The sequence below is a fragment of the Telmatherina bonti genome (genome assembly GCF_933228915.1).
Source record: "Telmatherina bonti genome assembly, chromosome: 9".
NCBI classification, from domain to species: Eukaryota; Metazoa; Chordata; class Actinopteri; order Atheriniformes; family Telmatherinidae; genus Telmatherina; species Telmatherina bonti.
In genome coordinates, this window is record NC_136627.1 from 3,044,002 (window position 1) to 3,058,593 (window position 14,592).

A 14,592-nucleotide genomic window follows, 5' to 3' on the forward strand; every position below is an offset into this window, starting at 1 on the left:
GATAAATAAAACCCAAACAACACCCAGCCGAGACCATCAGATACACTGATTAACACCCAGCCGAGACCATCAGATACACTGATTAACAACTATTTTTCAGCTATTTTGCTCAATTTGTCAGCAAGTTAAGCCTGACAAAAATGTCTTATAATTTCCTGATATCTGCAAGGTTAAAGCTGATCGACAGAGACACCAAACAGCCCCAGGCTGCAAAGACTGGTGATCTTTACAGAACAAGGCTCGTTATTTTCTTACATAACTTGTAGCTGGATTTTTATGTGATTTTGTTTTTCTTTACAAACAGATGTGGGTTTTTTTATTGTTAGGCTATATTCTTAATTGTGGAGGAACTTGAATTTATAATGTGCTAAAATATGACTTCTACCATCATTCACTTTGTGCTATTTTCTTTTTCTTTTCTTTTTGTGTGTGTGTGTGTGTGTGTGTGTGTGGGGGGGGGGGGGGGGGTAGTTTTTAATTTAAAATGGTTGATTAATAAACTTTGATATGACTTAACCAATAAATAATTAGTAGGACCTGAAACTGAACGGGATCTCTAGTCTGATGCATTCACAGCATACCTTGGATGTTAATACGTCCTCATGTGAATTCTTTTGCCTGCCCCCCCCCCCCCCCCCCCCCCCCCCGGTAAACCAGCATATGAGATGGAGGAGTCACATCCAGACTGGGCTCCAACATCTGGGTCAGTCTGAGGTGAAAGCCACAGTCTCAGACCGCCAGACCTGCAGACGGCGCAGATGTGGAGAATCCATAGGAAGAGGCAATAATAAACAAATGTGCATGAATGGAAATGAGAGAGGTGGAATCCAAGCGGATGCAGGAGCTGTAGGAGAGGAGCTACTTCAACATCAAGCTGATGCTAAAGATGTTAAAGATACTCATGTTTTAGCCCACCTGAGGAGACATGTAGAAAGAGTGATAGGCAGCTTATGCAACAAGTACACACTGTTACACAAAACACTTCCAATAAGTTTGTTGCTTCCCTGTGAGGAGGAAGAATTTACTCTTCTTGATTAGATTGTTAAATGTTTGTTGTATACTTGTAAACATGTGTCCAAGAGTTGTTGTAAGACCGGATGCAAGTGAGATGTGTGCATGTTGAAGAGTGTCTATAATGGTGTAAAACCACTGATGTAAAGCGATGAAATGTCTGATTCTTCAATAAAAAAAATTTAACTTATTACATCTTGACAGGGTGAAACTGAGGTTAATTTTGTACTTATTACTTAATACTGATTCAAGTAAAAAGAATGGATGTATGAGTGTACATAAGTAGATATGTATATATACACACATATGTATTTATATATATATATATATATATATATATATATATATATATATATATATATATATATATATATATATATATATATGTATATATGTGTATTTATATATTTATATATATATGTATATATATTTATATATATATATATATATATATATATATATATATATATATATATATATATAGTGTGTGTGTGTACTAAAACTACAGTAATCACAGTCTGTACACTGCCTGGAAATGACATAAGGTACACTTAGTGACAGTAGAAGTATTTATTAATAAAAAGTATAATGTGCAAAAATGTAATAGTGGCAAAACAAAGTTAAAATCTTGCATTCAAGTTCATTTCACTCGCTGGGCTCCACAGCCTTAGTGTAATATTTAGCAAGTAGCTCTGGAAGCACACCTTCCTAAAGAAGACTTGTGTTTCTGTAAGATAGTTTTCCAGAAGTCCCTGTCTGGGAAGACGCACCGCTACAAAGTCCTGTTCTGTCCAAACAACCTGGTCAGTCATCTGACTGAGTATCAAAAATCTCATATCCCACTACTGGTTGGATCTTTGTTAAGTTGCCGGGCAAAACCCAGTATGCTGCTCGCACATCTGTCACAGTCTTCATTCCACGGATGTGGACAGTTGCCTCCAGTTTAAACAAGAGTGCAGCTATATGCGTACAGGTGTCAGCTACTCCTGCCATGCAGGTGCAGCGGCCGCACTTTGCCCGCACTGCTCACCATCACCCAGGGCTTGAGAGGAGGCTCGTTCAGCCGCTGAGAATGCAGAACTTGTGAGGACCGATGAAAGTGAAAAAAAAAATTATATATAGATACATGTATATTGGCGGCCCTGCGATGGACTGGTGAGCTGTCCAGGGTGTACCCTGCCTGTCACCCAAAGCCGGCTGGGATAGGCTCCAGCTTCCCCGCGACCCTGGATTGGATTAAGCGGTTTGGAAAATGAATGAATGAATGAATGTATATTGGCGTGCATTATTTTAGTCTGCATGCACACGTAGTTCGCCTAATTATAACAAGTTCATATCACTTGGTTGCGGACGTCACCATAGCAACACGTTAATCGGCTGGTTCAGACCAGCTGGCTTTTGATAGGTGAAGAATAGAAACGCGCTTTAGCTTCTGGTTGACAGCAGTTGTTCAACATAAAAATCACTGCTCTAATAATCTGTATCAATGATCCTCAGGAATGAACGGCCTCCGAAAATGACACCGGTCTACTATTTACGTCCCGCATAATGTCATTACGTCCGTTGTCAAGCCCGATTACACACTTTACACAAAATGTGTCTCAATCAGCACACTGAAACTACTTTGAACACTTCTGTAGTATTTAACACAACAAATTTAGTACGACTTCAGCCTTTCCTCTACTTCAAACTGAACGAGGGACAAAACTACAACTTCCGGTTCAAAAGCCGTCTGGCAGCATCGTCCAATCAGCGATCTCTCTCTTATTGCCCGCTGGTACCTACCTCTTCCGGTATGTTCATGTTGTTGTGCTTTTTCTAAGTTCGTTGTCGTTTTTTATTTGTCATTGTGTTTTATCTTTTTTTTTGTGTTTCTTTTTTTTTTCTTTTATTTGTTGTGTTTTTTAGAATTTTTTGTCGCATTTATTAAATTTGTTGTGTTTTTTAATTTGTCATCGTGTTTTTTGTAATTGTTGTTGTCATTTTTAATTTGTAGCTGTTTCTTAATTTGTTGTTGCATTTTTTGTTTTGTATTTGTGTTTTTTGTTTTGTTGTTGTGGCTTGCACTTCAGGGCCACCGTACATTTCAGTGATTCCTGCTCATTTCATGGAACAAACAAACGAATAAAGTGACAAATCACACGGCAGCAACCCGGACACAATCTCTTCTGCAGACCAATAAAAGTCTTTTGGTGTGTTTCTTTGTTCCAGGGGAATCTTATTATAATATTATTATTATTATATTATTATTATTATTATTATTATTATTATTATTATTATTATTATTATTATTATTATTATTATGAGAATAATCTTATTATCTTATTATGTAATATTATTATTATCTGGTGTTCTTGGTCACTATAAATAATAATAAAATAAAACACAAATGAAAATATATTTATCCACTTATTTAAACCTCAGACAGTGAAGTTATTGGAAAAAAGATCGGCTTTGCAGAAATAAATGTTATTTTCCTGTCAGAGTGCTGCAGAGGCCTCGGACTCAGGCTTCTTATTCCAGACACGCTTCATTCACCTGGTCATTATATTTACCTTTGGCATCATGGCATTAAGAACATGATGGAACATTTCAAGGAAATTCTTAGTTTTTATTCATTTATATTATATAATCCAGTTTTTCTTTGCCTCTGACTGAAGTTTCGGTCTTGGTCCAGAGACGGAAACGTCCAGGAACAGGAGCTCACACGGTTCAGCTGCTCCTTCCCAGACAGCTTATCGTCTGTTTGCAGCGTAGCTGCACCACCTGCTGAAGGCATCAGGTGTTTTTTACAGAAACTCATTCAGAAAATCCTCCTATTAACACAAACCCAAAGTGAATGAAAAATATCTCCACAGTAACCAGATTCATCTTCAGATTCTTGGTGTGGAAGGAGCTCGCAGGATTTATTCAGCTGAGCTGCAGAGAGACTTCAGTCACATTACAGCGACTTCAGACGCGACTCCAGGTTGGAGATTCATGAACAGGTTTTTGTTTCTGCTCTTTCCTCCCTCCTAACCCTCCCTGCTGGCTGCACAAGAGGTCCTGCCTGCAGACCTCCACTGTGAGGTCGCTTCCGGTGCAGGCTCCACTGTCACTGGCTGGGACTCATCTCCTCAGATGCTTGGAGCTGCTGCTAATATTAAACCATAAAGTTATGCTACATGTGTCTGACTCACATATGTCTCGCTGGGTTCATTTCTTTTATCTTGTGTTTTTTATCTAAATTTTAAGCTTATGGCTGTTTTTATCATGCGGTGTCTGTGTGTGTTGGTACAGGTGCTTTTACATAAAATGTTATGTTATTTTTATGATTATTAGGATTATTATGATGATGATGATTATGATTAGGATTATTTTTTTTAGTAGTAGTAGTACTAACATGACATAAACACAGATCAATATTAACAACATCAGCACCTGTTACTGTTCCACCTTTCAGTCTAACTTCAGGTTATGAAAACTTCATGAAGGGAAATATAAACCATCGGCCAACTCCACAGTGGATCCACCTTCATCCACCCTAAAACACACCTGGAGATGCCAGTCGCTGATGTCAGCTAATGGAAAAGCTACGTTAGCAACCAGCTTAAATGTTAGCTTTTTACTTTGTACTAAAATAATGTCAATCAGACCAACCTCAGTTAACATTAAGCTGTTACCAGTAAACCACCTGCCCCAGATAATGTTAAACTGGGACCAGTAAACCACCTGCCCCAGATAATGTTAAACTGGGACCAGTAAACCACCTGCCCCAGATAATGTTAAACTGGGACCAGTAAACCACCTGCCCCAGATAATGTTAAACTGGGACCAGTAAACCACCTGCCCCAGATAATGTTAAACTGGGACCAGTAAACCACCTGCCCCAGATAATGTTAAACTGGGACCAGTAAACCACCTGCCCCAGATAATGTTAAACTGGGACCAGTAAACCACCTGCCCCAGATAATGTTAAACTGGGACCAGTAAACCATCAGCCCCAGATAATGTTAAACTGGGACCAGTAAACCACCAGACCCAGATAATGTTAAACTGGGACCAGTAAACCATCAGACCCAGATAATGTTAAACTGGGACCAGTAAACCACCTGCCCCAGATAATGTTAAACTGGGACCAGTAAACCATCAGACCCAGATAATGTTAAACTGGGACCAGTAAACCACCTGCCCCAGATAATGTTAAACTGGGACCAGTAAACCACCTGCCCCAGATAATGTTAAACTGGGACCAGTAAACCATCAGACCCAGATAATGTTAAACTGGGACCAGTAAACCATCAGCCCCAGATAATGTTAAACTGGGACCAGTAAACCATCAGACCCAGATAATGTTAAACTGGGACCAGTAAACCACCTGCCCCAGATAATGTTAAACTGGGACCAGTAAACCATCAGACCCAGATAATGTTAAACTGGGACCAGTAAACCATCAGACCCAGATAATGTTAAACTGGGACCAGTAAACCACCTGCCCCAGATAATGTTAAACTGGGACCAGTAAACCATCAGACCCAGATAATGTTAAACTGGGACCAGTAAACCATCAGACCCAGATAATGTTAAACTGGGACCAGTGAACCATCAGACCCAGATAATGTTAAACTGGGACCAGTAAACCACCTGCCCCAGATAATGTTAAACTGGGACCAGTAAACCATCAGACCCAGATAATGTTAAACTGGGACCAGTAAACCACCTGCCCCAGATAATGTTAAACTGGGACCAGTAAACCATCAGACCCAGATAATGTTAAACTGGGACCAGTAAACCATCAGACCCAGATAATGTTAAACTGGGACCAGTAAACCACCTGCCCCAGATAATGTTAAACTGGGACCAGTAAACCATCAGACCCAGATAATGTTAAACTGGGACCAGTAAACCATCAGACCCAGATAATGTTAAACTGGGACCAGTACACCACCTGCCCCAGATAATGTTAAACTGGGACCAGTAAACCATCAGACCCAGATAATGTTAAACTGGGACCAGTAAACCATCAGACCCAGATAATGTTAAACTGGGACCAGTAAACCATCAGACCCAGATAATGTTAAACTGGGACCAGTAAACCACCTGCCCCAGATAATGTTAAACTGGGACCAGTAAACCATCAGACCCAGATAATGTTAAACTGGGACCAGTAAACCACCTGCCCCAGATAATGTTAAACTGGGACCAGTAAACCATCAGACCCAGATAATGTTAAACTGGGACCAGTAAACCACCTGCCCCAGATAATGTTAAACTGGGACCAGTAAACCACCTGCCCCAGATAATGTTAAACTGGGACCAGTAAACCATCAGACCCAGATAATGTTAAACTGGGACCAGTAAACCATTAGACCCAGATAATGTTAAACTGGGACCAGTAAACCATCAGACCCAGATAATGTTAAACTGGGACCAGTAAACCATTAGACCCAGATAATGTTAAACTGGGACCAGTAAACCATCAGACCCAGATAATGTTAAACTGGGACCAGTACACCACCTGCCCCAGATAATGTTAAACTGGGACCAGTAAACCATCAGACCCAGATAATGTTAAACTGGGACCAGTAAACCACCTGCCCCAGATAATGTTAAACTGGGACCAGTAAAGCACCTGCCCCAGATAATGTTAAACTGGGACCAGTAAACCACCTGCCCCAGATAATGTTAAACTGGGACCAGTAAACCATCAGCCCCAGATAATGTTAAACTGGGACCAGTAAACCACCTGCCCCAGATAATGTTAAACTGGGACCAGTAAACCACCTGCCCCAGATAATGTTAAACTGGGACCAGTAAACCATCAGACCCAGATAATGTTAAACTGGGACCAGTAAACCATCAGACCCAGATAATGTTAAACTGGGACCAGTAAACCATCAGCCACAGATAATGTTAAACTGGGACCAGTAAAGCACCTGCCCCAGATAATGTTAAACTGGGACCAGTAAACCATCAGCCCCAGATAATGTTAAACTGGGACCAGTAAACCATCAGCCCCAGATAATGTTAAACTGGGACCAGTAAAGCACCTGCCCCAGATAATGTTAAACTGGGACCAGTAAACCATCAGACCCAGATAATGTTAAACTGGGACCAGTAAAACACCTGCCCCAGATAATGTTAAACTGGGACCAGTAAACCATCAGCCCCAGATAATGTTAAACTGGGACCAGTAAACCATCAGACCCAGATAATGTTAAACTGGGACCAGTAAACCATCAGACCCAGATAATGTTAAACTGGGACCAGTAAACCATCAGACCCAGATAATGTTAAACTGGGACCAGTAAACCATCAGCCCCAGATAATGTTAAACTGGGACCAGTAAACCATCAGACCCAGATAATGTTAAACTGGGACCAGTAAACCATCAGCCCCAGATAATGTTAAACTGGGACCAGTAAACCACCTGCCCCAGATAATGTTAAACTGGGACCAGTAAACCATCAGACCCAGATAATGTTAAACTGGGACCAGTGAACCACCTGCCCCAGATAATGTTAAACTGGGACCAGTAAACCATCAGACCCAGATAATGTTAAACTGGGACCAGTAAACCACCTGCCCCAGATAATGTTAAACTGGGACCAGTAAACCATCAGCCCCAGATAATGTTAAACTGGGACCAGTAAACCACCTGCCCCAGATAATGTTAAACTGGGACCAGTGAACCACCTGCCCCAGATAATGTTAAACTGGGACCAGTAAACCATCAGACCCAGATAATGTTAAACTGGGACCAGTAAACCATCAGACCCAGATAATGTTAAACTGGGACCAGTAAACCATCAGACCCAGATAATGTTAAACTGGGACCAGTAAACCATCAGACCCAGATAATGTTAAACTGGGACCAGTAAACCATCAGACCCAGATAATGTTAAACTGGGACCAGTAAACCATCAGCCCCAGATAATGTTAAACTGGGACCAGTAAACCATCAGACCCAGATAATGTTAAACTGGGACCAGTAAACCATCAGACCCAGATAATGTTAAACTGGGACCAGTAAACCACCTGCCCCAGATAATGTTAAACTGGGACCAGTAAACCACCTGCCCCAGATAATGTTAAACTGGGACCAGTAAACCATCAGACCCAGATAATGTTAAACTGGGACCAGTAAACCATCAGACCCAGATAATGTTAAACTGGGACCAGTAAACCACCTGCCCCAGATAATGTTAAACTGGGACCAGTAAACCACCTGCCCCAGATAATGTTAAACTGGGACCAGTAAACCATCAGACCCAGATAATGTTAAACTGGGACCAGTAAACCATCAGACCCAGATAATGTTAAACTGGGACCAGTAAACCATCAGACCCAGATAATGTTAAACTGGGACCAGTAAACCATTAGACCCAGATAATGTTAAACTGGGACCAGTAAACCATCAGACCCAGATAATGTTAAACTGGGACCAGTAAACCATCAGCCCCAGATAATGTTAAACTGGGACCAGTAAACCATCAGCCCCAGATAATGTTAAACTGGGACCAGTAAACCATCAGACCCAGATAATGTTAAACTGGGACCAGTAAACCATCAGACCCAGATAATGTTAAACTGGGACCAGTAAACCATCAGCCCCAGATAATGTTAAACTGGGACCAGTAAACCACCTGCCCCAGATAATGTTAAACTGGGACCAGTAAACCATCAGACCCAGATAATGTTAAACTGGGACCAGTAAACCATCAGACCCAGATAATGTTAAACTGGGACCAGTAAACCATCAGACCCAGATAATGTTAAACTGGGACCAGTAAACCATCAGCCCCAGATAATGTTAAACTGGGACCAGTAAACCATCAGACCCAGATAATGTTAAACTGGGACCAGTACACCACCTGCCCCAGATAATGTTAAACTGGGACCAGTAAACCATCAGACCCAGATAATGTTAAACTGGGACCAGTAAACCATCAGACCCAGATAATGTTAAACTGGGACCAGTAAACCATCAGACCCAGATAATGTTAAACTGGGACCAGTAAACCATCAGACCCAGATAATGTTAAACTGGGACCAGTAAACCATCAGACCCAGATAATGTTAAACTGGGACCAGTAAACCATCAGACCCAGATAATGTTAAACTGGGACCAGTAAACCATCAGACCCAGATAATGTTAAACTGGGACCAGTAAACCATCAGACCCAGATAATGTTAAACTGGGACCAGTAAACCATCAGACCCAGATAATGTTAAACTGGGACCAGTAAACCATCAGACCCAGATAATGTTAAACTGGGACCAGTAAACCATCAGACCCAGATAATGTTAAACTGGGACCAGTAAACCGTCAGACCCAGATAATGTTAAACTGGGACCAGTAAACCATCAGACCCAGATAATGTTAAACTGGGACCAGTAAACCATCAGACCCAGATAATGTTAAACTGGGACCAGTGAACCACCTGCCCCAGATAATGTTAAACTGGGACCAGTGAACCATCAGACCCAGATAATGTTAAACTGGGACCAGTAAACCATCAGACCCAGATAATGTTAAACTGGGACCAGTAAACCATCAGACCCAGATAATGTTAAACTGGGACCAGTAAACCATCAGACCCAGATAATGTTAAACTGGGACCAGTAAACCATCAGACCCAGATAATGTTAAACTGGGACCAGTAAACCATCAGACCCAGATAATGTTAAACTGGGACCAGTAAACCATCAGACCCAGATAATGTTAAACTGGGACCAGTAAACCATCAGACCCAGATAATGTTAAACTGGGACCAGTAAACCATCAGACCCAGATAATGTTAAACTGGGACCAGTAAACCATCAGACCCAGATAATGTTAAACTGGGACCAGTAAACCATCAGACCCAGATAATGTTAAACTGGGACCAGTAAACCATCAGACCCAGATAATGTTAAACTGGGACCAGTAAACCATCAGACCCAGATAATGTTAAACTGGGACCAGTAAACCATCAGACCCAGATAATGTTAAACTGGGACCAGTAAACCATCAGACCCAGATAATGTTAAACTGGGACCAGTGAACCACCTGCCCCAGATAATGTTAAACTGGGACCAGTGAACCATCAGACCCAGATAATGTTAAACTGGGACCAGTAAACCATCAGACCCAGATAATGTTAAACTGGGACCAGTAAACCATCAGACCCAGATAATGTTAAACTGGGACCAGTAAACCATCAGACCCAGATAATGTTAAACTGGGACCAGTAAACCATCAGACCCAGATGGGAGGTGAGGGGAGGTGAGAGGAGGTGAGGGGAGGTGAGAGGGGGTGAGGGGAGGTGAGGAGGTGAGAGGAGGTGAGGGGAGGTGAGGAGGTGAGAGGAGGTGAGGGGAGGTGAGGAGGTGAGAGGAGGTGAGGGGAAGTGAGGGGAGGTGAGGAGGTGAGAGGAGGTGAGGGGAGGTGAGGAGGTGAGAGGAGGTGAGGAGGTGAGGGGAGGTGATGGGAGGTGAGGAGGTGAGAGGAGGTGAGGGGAGGTGAGGAGGTGAGAGGAGGTGAGGAGGTGAGGGGAGGTGAGGGGAGGTGAGGGGAGGTGAGGAGGTGAGAGGAGGTGAGAGGAGGTGAGGGGAGGTGATGGGAGGTGAGGAGGTGAGAGGAGGTGAGGGGAGGTGAGGGGAGGTGAGAGGGGGTGAGGGGAGGTGAGGAGGTGAGAGGAGGTGAGAGGAGGTGAGGGGAGGTGATGGGAGGTGAGGAGGTGAGAGGAGGTGAGGGGAGGTGAGGGGAGGTGAGAGGGGGTGAGGGGAGGTGAGGAGGTGAGAGGAGGTGAGGGGAGGTGAGGAGATGAGAGGAGATGAGACGAGGTGAGGGGAGTTGAGGGGAGGTGAGGGGAGGTGAGGGGAGGTGAGGAGATGAGGGGAGGTGAGGGGAGTTGAGGGGAGGTGAGGGGAGGTGAGAGGGGGTGAGGGGAGGTGAGGAGGTGAGAGGAGGTGAGGGGAGGTGAGGGGAGGTGAGAGGGGGTGAGGGGAGGTGAGGGGAGGTGAGAGGGGGTGAGGGGAGGTGAGGAGGTGAGAGGAGTTGAGGAGAGTTGAGGGGAGGTGAGGGGAGGTGAGAGGGGGTGAGGGGAGGTGAGGAGGTGAGAGGAGGTGAGGGGAGGTGAGGGGAGGTGAGAGGGGGTGAGGGGAGGTGAGGAGGTGAGAGGAGGTGAGGGGAGGTGAGGAGGTGAGAGGAGGTGAGAGGAGGTGAGGGGAGGTGATGGGAGGTGAGGAGGTGATGGGAGGTGAGGAGATGAGAGGAGATGAGAGGAGGTGAGGGGAGTTGAGGGGAGGTGAGGAGATGAGGGGGTGAGAGGAAGTGAGGTGAGGTGAGGAGATGAGGGGAGGTGAGGAGATGAGGGGAGGTGAGGGGAGGTGAGGGGATGGGAGGTGAGGAGATGAGGGGAGGTGAGGGGAGGTGAGGGGAGGGGAGGTGAGGAGATGAGAGGAGGTGAGGAGATGAGAGGAGGTGAGGGGTGGTGAGGGGAGGGGAGGTGAGGAGATGAGAGGAGGTGAGGGGAGGGGAGGTGAGGAGGTGAGAGAGGTGAGGGGAGGGGAGGTGAGGAGATGAGAGGAGGTGAGGGGAGATGAGGGGAGGTGGTGGTGAACGTGGTCCTGGACTTGGTCCCGGACGTGATGAACGTGGTCCTGGACTTGGTCCCGGACGTGATGAACGTGATCCCGGACGTGGTCCCGGACGTGGTGAACGTGGTCCTGGACGTGATGAACATGGTCCTGGACGTGGTCCCGGACGTGATGAACGTGGTCCTGGACGTGGTCCCGGACGTGATGAACGTGGTCCTGGACTTGGTCCCGGACATGATGAACGTGGTCCTGGACTTGGTCCCGGACGTGGTGAACGTGGTCCTGGACGTGGTCCCGGACGTGATGAACATGGTCCTGGACTTGGTCCCGGACGTGGTGAACGTGGTCCTGGACTTGGTCCCGGACGTGGTGAATGTGGTCCTGGACTTGGTCCCGGACGTGATGAACGTGGTCCTGGACTTGGTCCCGGACGTGATGAACGTGGTCCTGGACTTGGTCCCGGACGTGGTGAACGTGGTCCTGGACGTGGTGAACGTGGTCCTGGACGTGGTGAACGTGATCCCGGATGTGGTGAACGTGGTCCTGGACTTGGTCCCGGACGTGGTGAATGTGGTCCTGGACTTGGTCCCGGACGTGGTGAACGTGGTCCTGGACTTGGTCCCGGACGTGGTGAATGTGGTCCTGGACTTGGTCCCGGACGTGGTGAACGTGGTCCTGGACTTGGTCCCGGACGTGGTGAATGTGGTCCTGGACTTGGTCCCGGACGTGGTGAACGTGGTCCTGGACGTGGTGAACGTGGTCCTGGACGTGGTGAACGTGATCCCGGATGTGGTGAACGTGGTCCTGGACTTGGTCCCGGACGTGGTGAATGTGGTCCTGGACTTGGTCCCGGACGTGGTGAACGTGGTCCTGGACTTGGTCCCGGACGTGGTGAATGTGGTCCTGGACTTGGTCCCGGACGTGGTGAACGTGGTCCTGGACGTGGTCCCGGACGTGGTGAATGTGGTCCTGGACTTGGTCCCGGACGTGGTGAACGTGGTCCTGGACTTGGTCCCGGACGTGGTGAATGTGGTCCTGGACGTGGTGAACGTGGTCCTGGACGTGGTGAACGTGGTCCTGGACGTGGTCCCGGACGTGATGAACGTGGTCCTGGACTTGGTCCCGGACGTGGTGAACGTGGTCCTGGACTTGGTCCCGGACGTGGTGAACGTGGTCCTGGACTTGGTCCCGGACGTGGTGAACGTGGTCCTGGACTTGGTCCCGGACGTGGTGAATGTGGTCCTGGACGTGGTCCCGGACGTGGTGAACGTGGTCCTGGACGTGGTCCCGGACGTGATGAACGTGGTCCTGGACTTGGTCCCGGACGTGGTGAACGTGGTCCTGGACGTGGTCCCGGACGTGGTGAACGTGGTCCTGGACGTGGTCCCGGACGTGATGAACGTGGTCCTGGACTTGGTCCCGGACGTGATGAACATGGTCCTGGACGTGGTCCCGGACGTGATGAACGTGGTCCTGGACTTGGTCCCGGACGTGATGAACGTGGTCCTGGACTTGGTCCCGGACGTGGTGAACGTGGTCCTGGACGTGGTCCCGGACGTGGTGAACGTGGTCCTGGACGTGGTGAATGTGGTCCTGGACTTGGTCCCGGACGTGGTGAATGTGGTCCTGGACTTGGTCCCGGACGTGGTGAACGTGGTCCTGGACGTGGTCCCGGACGTGATGAACGTGGTCCTGGACTTGGTCCCGGACGTGGTGAACGTGGTCCCGGACGTGATGAACGTGGTCCTGGACTTGGTCCCGGACGTGGTGAACGTGGTCCTGGACGTGGTCCCGGACGTGATGAACGTGGTCCTGGACTTGGTCCCGGACGTGGTGAACGTGGTCCTGGACTTGGTCCCGGACGTGATGAACGTGGTCCTGGACGTGGTCCCGGACGTGATGAACGTGGTCCTGGACTTGGTCCCGGACGTGGTGAACGTGGTCCTGGACGTGGTCCCGGACGTGGTGAACATGGTCCTGGACGTGGTCCCGGACGTGATGAACGTGGTCCTGGACTTGGTCCCGGACGTGGTGAACGTGATCCCGGACGTGGTGAACGTGATCCTGGACTTGGTCCCGGACGTGGTGAACGTGATCCCGGACGTGGTCCCGGACGTGGTGAACGTGGTCCTGGACTTGGTCCCGGACGTGGTGAACGTGATCCCGGACGTGATGAACGTGGTCCTGGACTTGGTCCCGGACGTGATGAACGTGGTCCTGGACTTTGTCCCGGACGTGGTGAACGTGATCCCGGACGTGATGAACGTGGTCCTGGACGTGGTCCCGGACGTGGTGAACGTGGTCCTGGACTTGGTCCCGGACGTGGTGAACGTGATCCCGGACGTGGTCCCGGACGTGGTGAACGTGGTCCTGGACGTGGTCCCGGACGTGGTGAACGTGGTCCCGGACGTGGTGAACGTGATCCCGGACGTGATGAACGTGGTCCTGGACGTGGTCCCGGACGTGGTGAACGTGGTCCTGGACGTGGTCCCGGACGTGATGAACGTGGTCCTGGACGTGGTCCCGGACGTGGTGAACGTGGTCCCGGACGTGGTGAACGTGATCCCGGACGTGATGAACGTGGTCCTGGACTTGGTCCCGGACGTGATGAACGTGGTCCTGGACTTGGTCCCGGACGTGGTGAACGTGATCCCGGACGTGGTCCCGGACGTGGTGAACGTGGTCCTGGACGTGGTCCCGGACGTGGTGGAGGAACCTGTAGCAGGACTCCTCTGTGGGAGCAGCAGAGGTCCAGACAGGCTGTAAATATGATGCTGAGTGGATGTGGAGACGAGGCTCTGACTGTACAGGACTGTTTAACTGTTAACACTGGAAGCAGTCTGATAAACCAGCTTAAACGGTTGGAGCTTGAGATGCAGACTGAAAAGGAAATCAGGTTGCATCAATTAGAGCTACAAAGTTCCACACCTTCAAAATCACAGCTGATTTCTTCTGAGATGACTACTGCAGCTTCACCCAATGCTGTCCCCCTACCAGGCTCCACCATGAGTTCTTCTG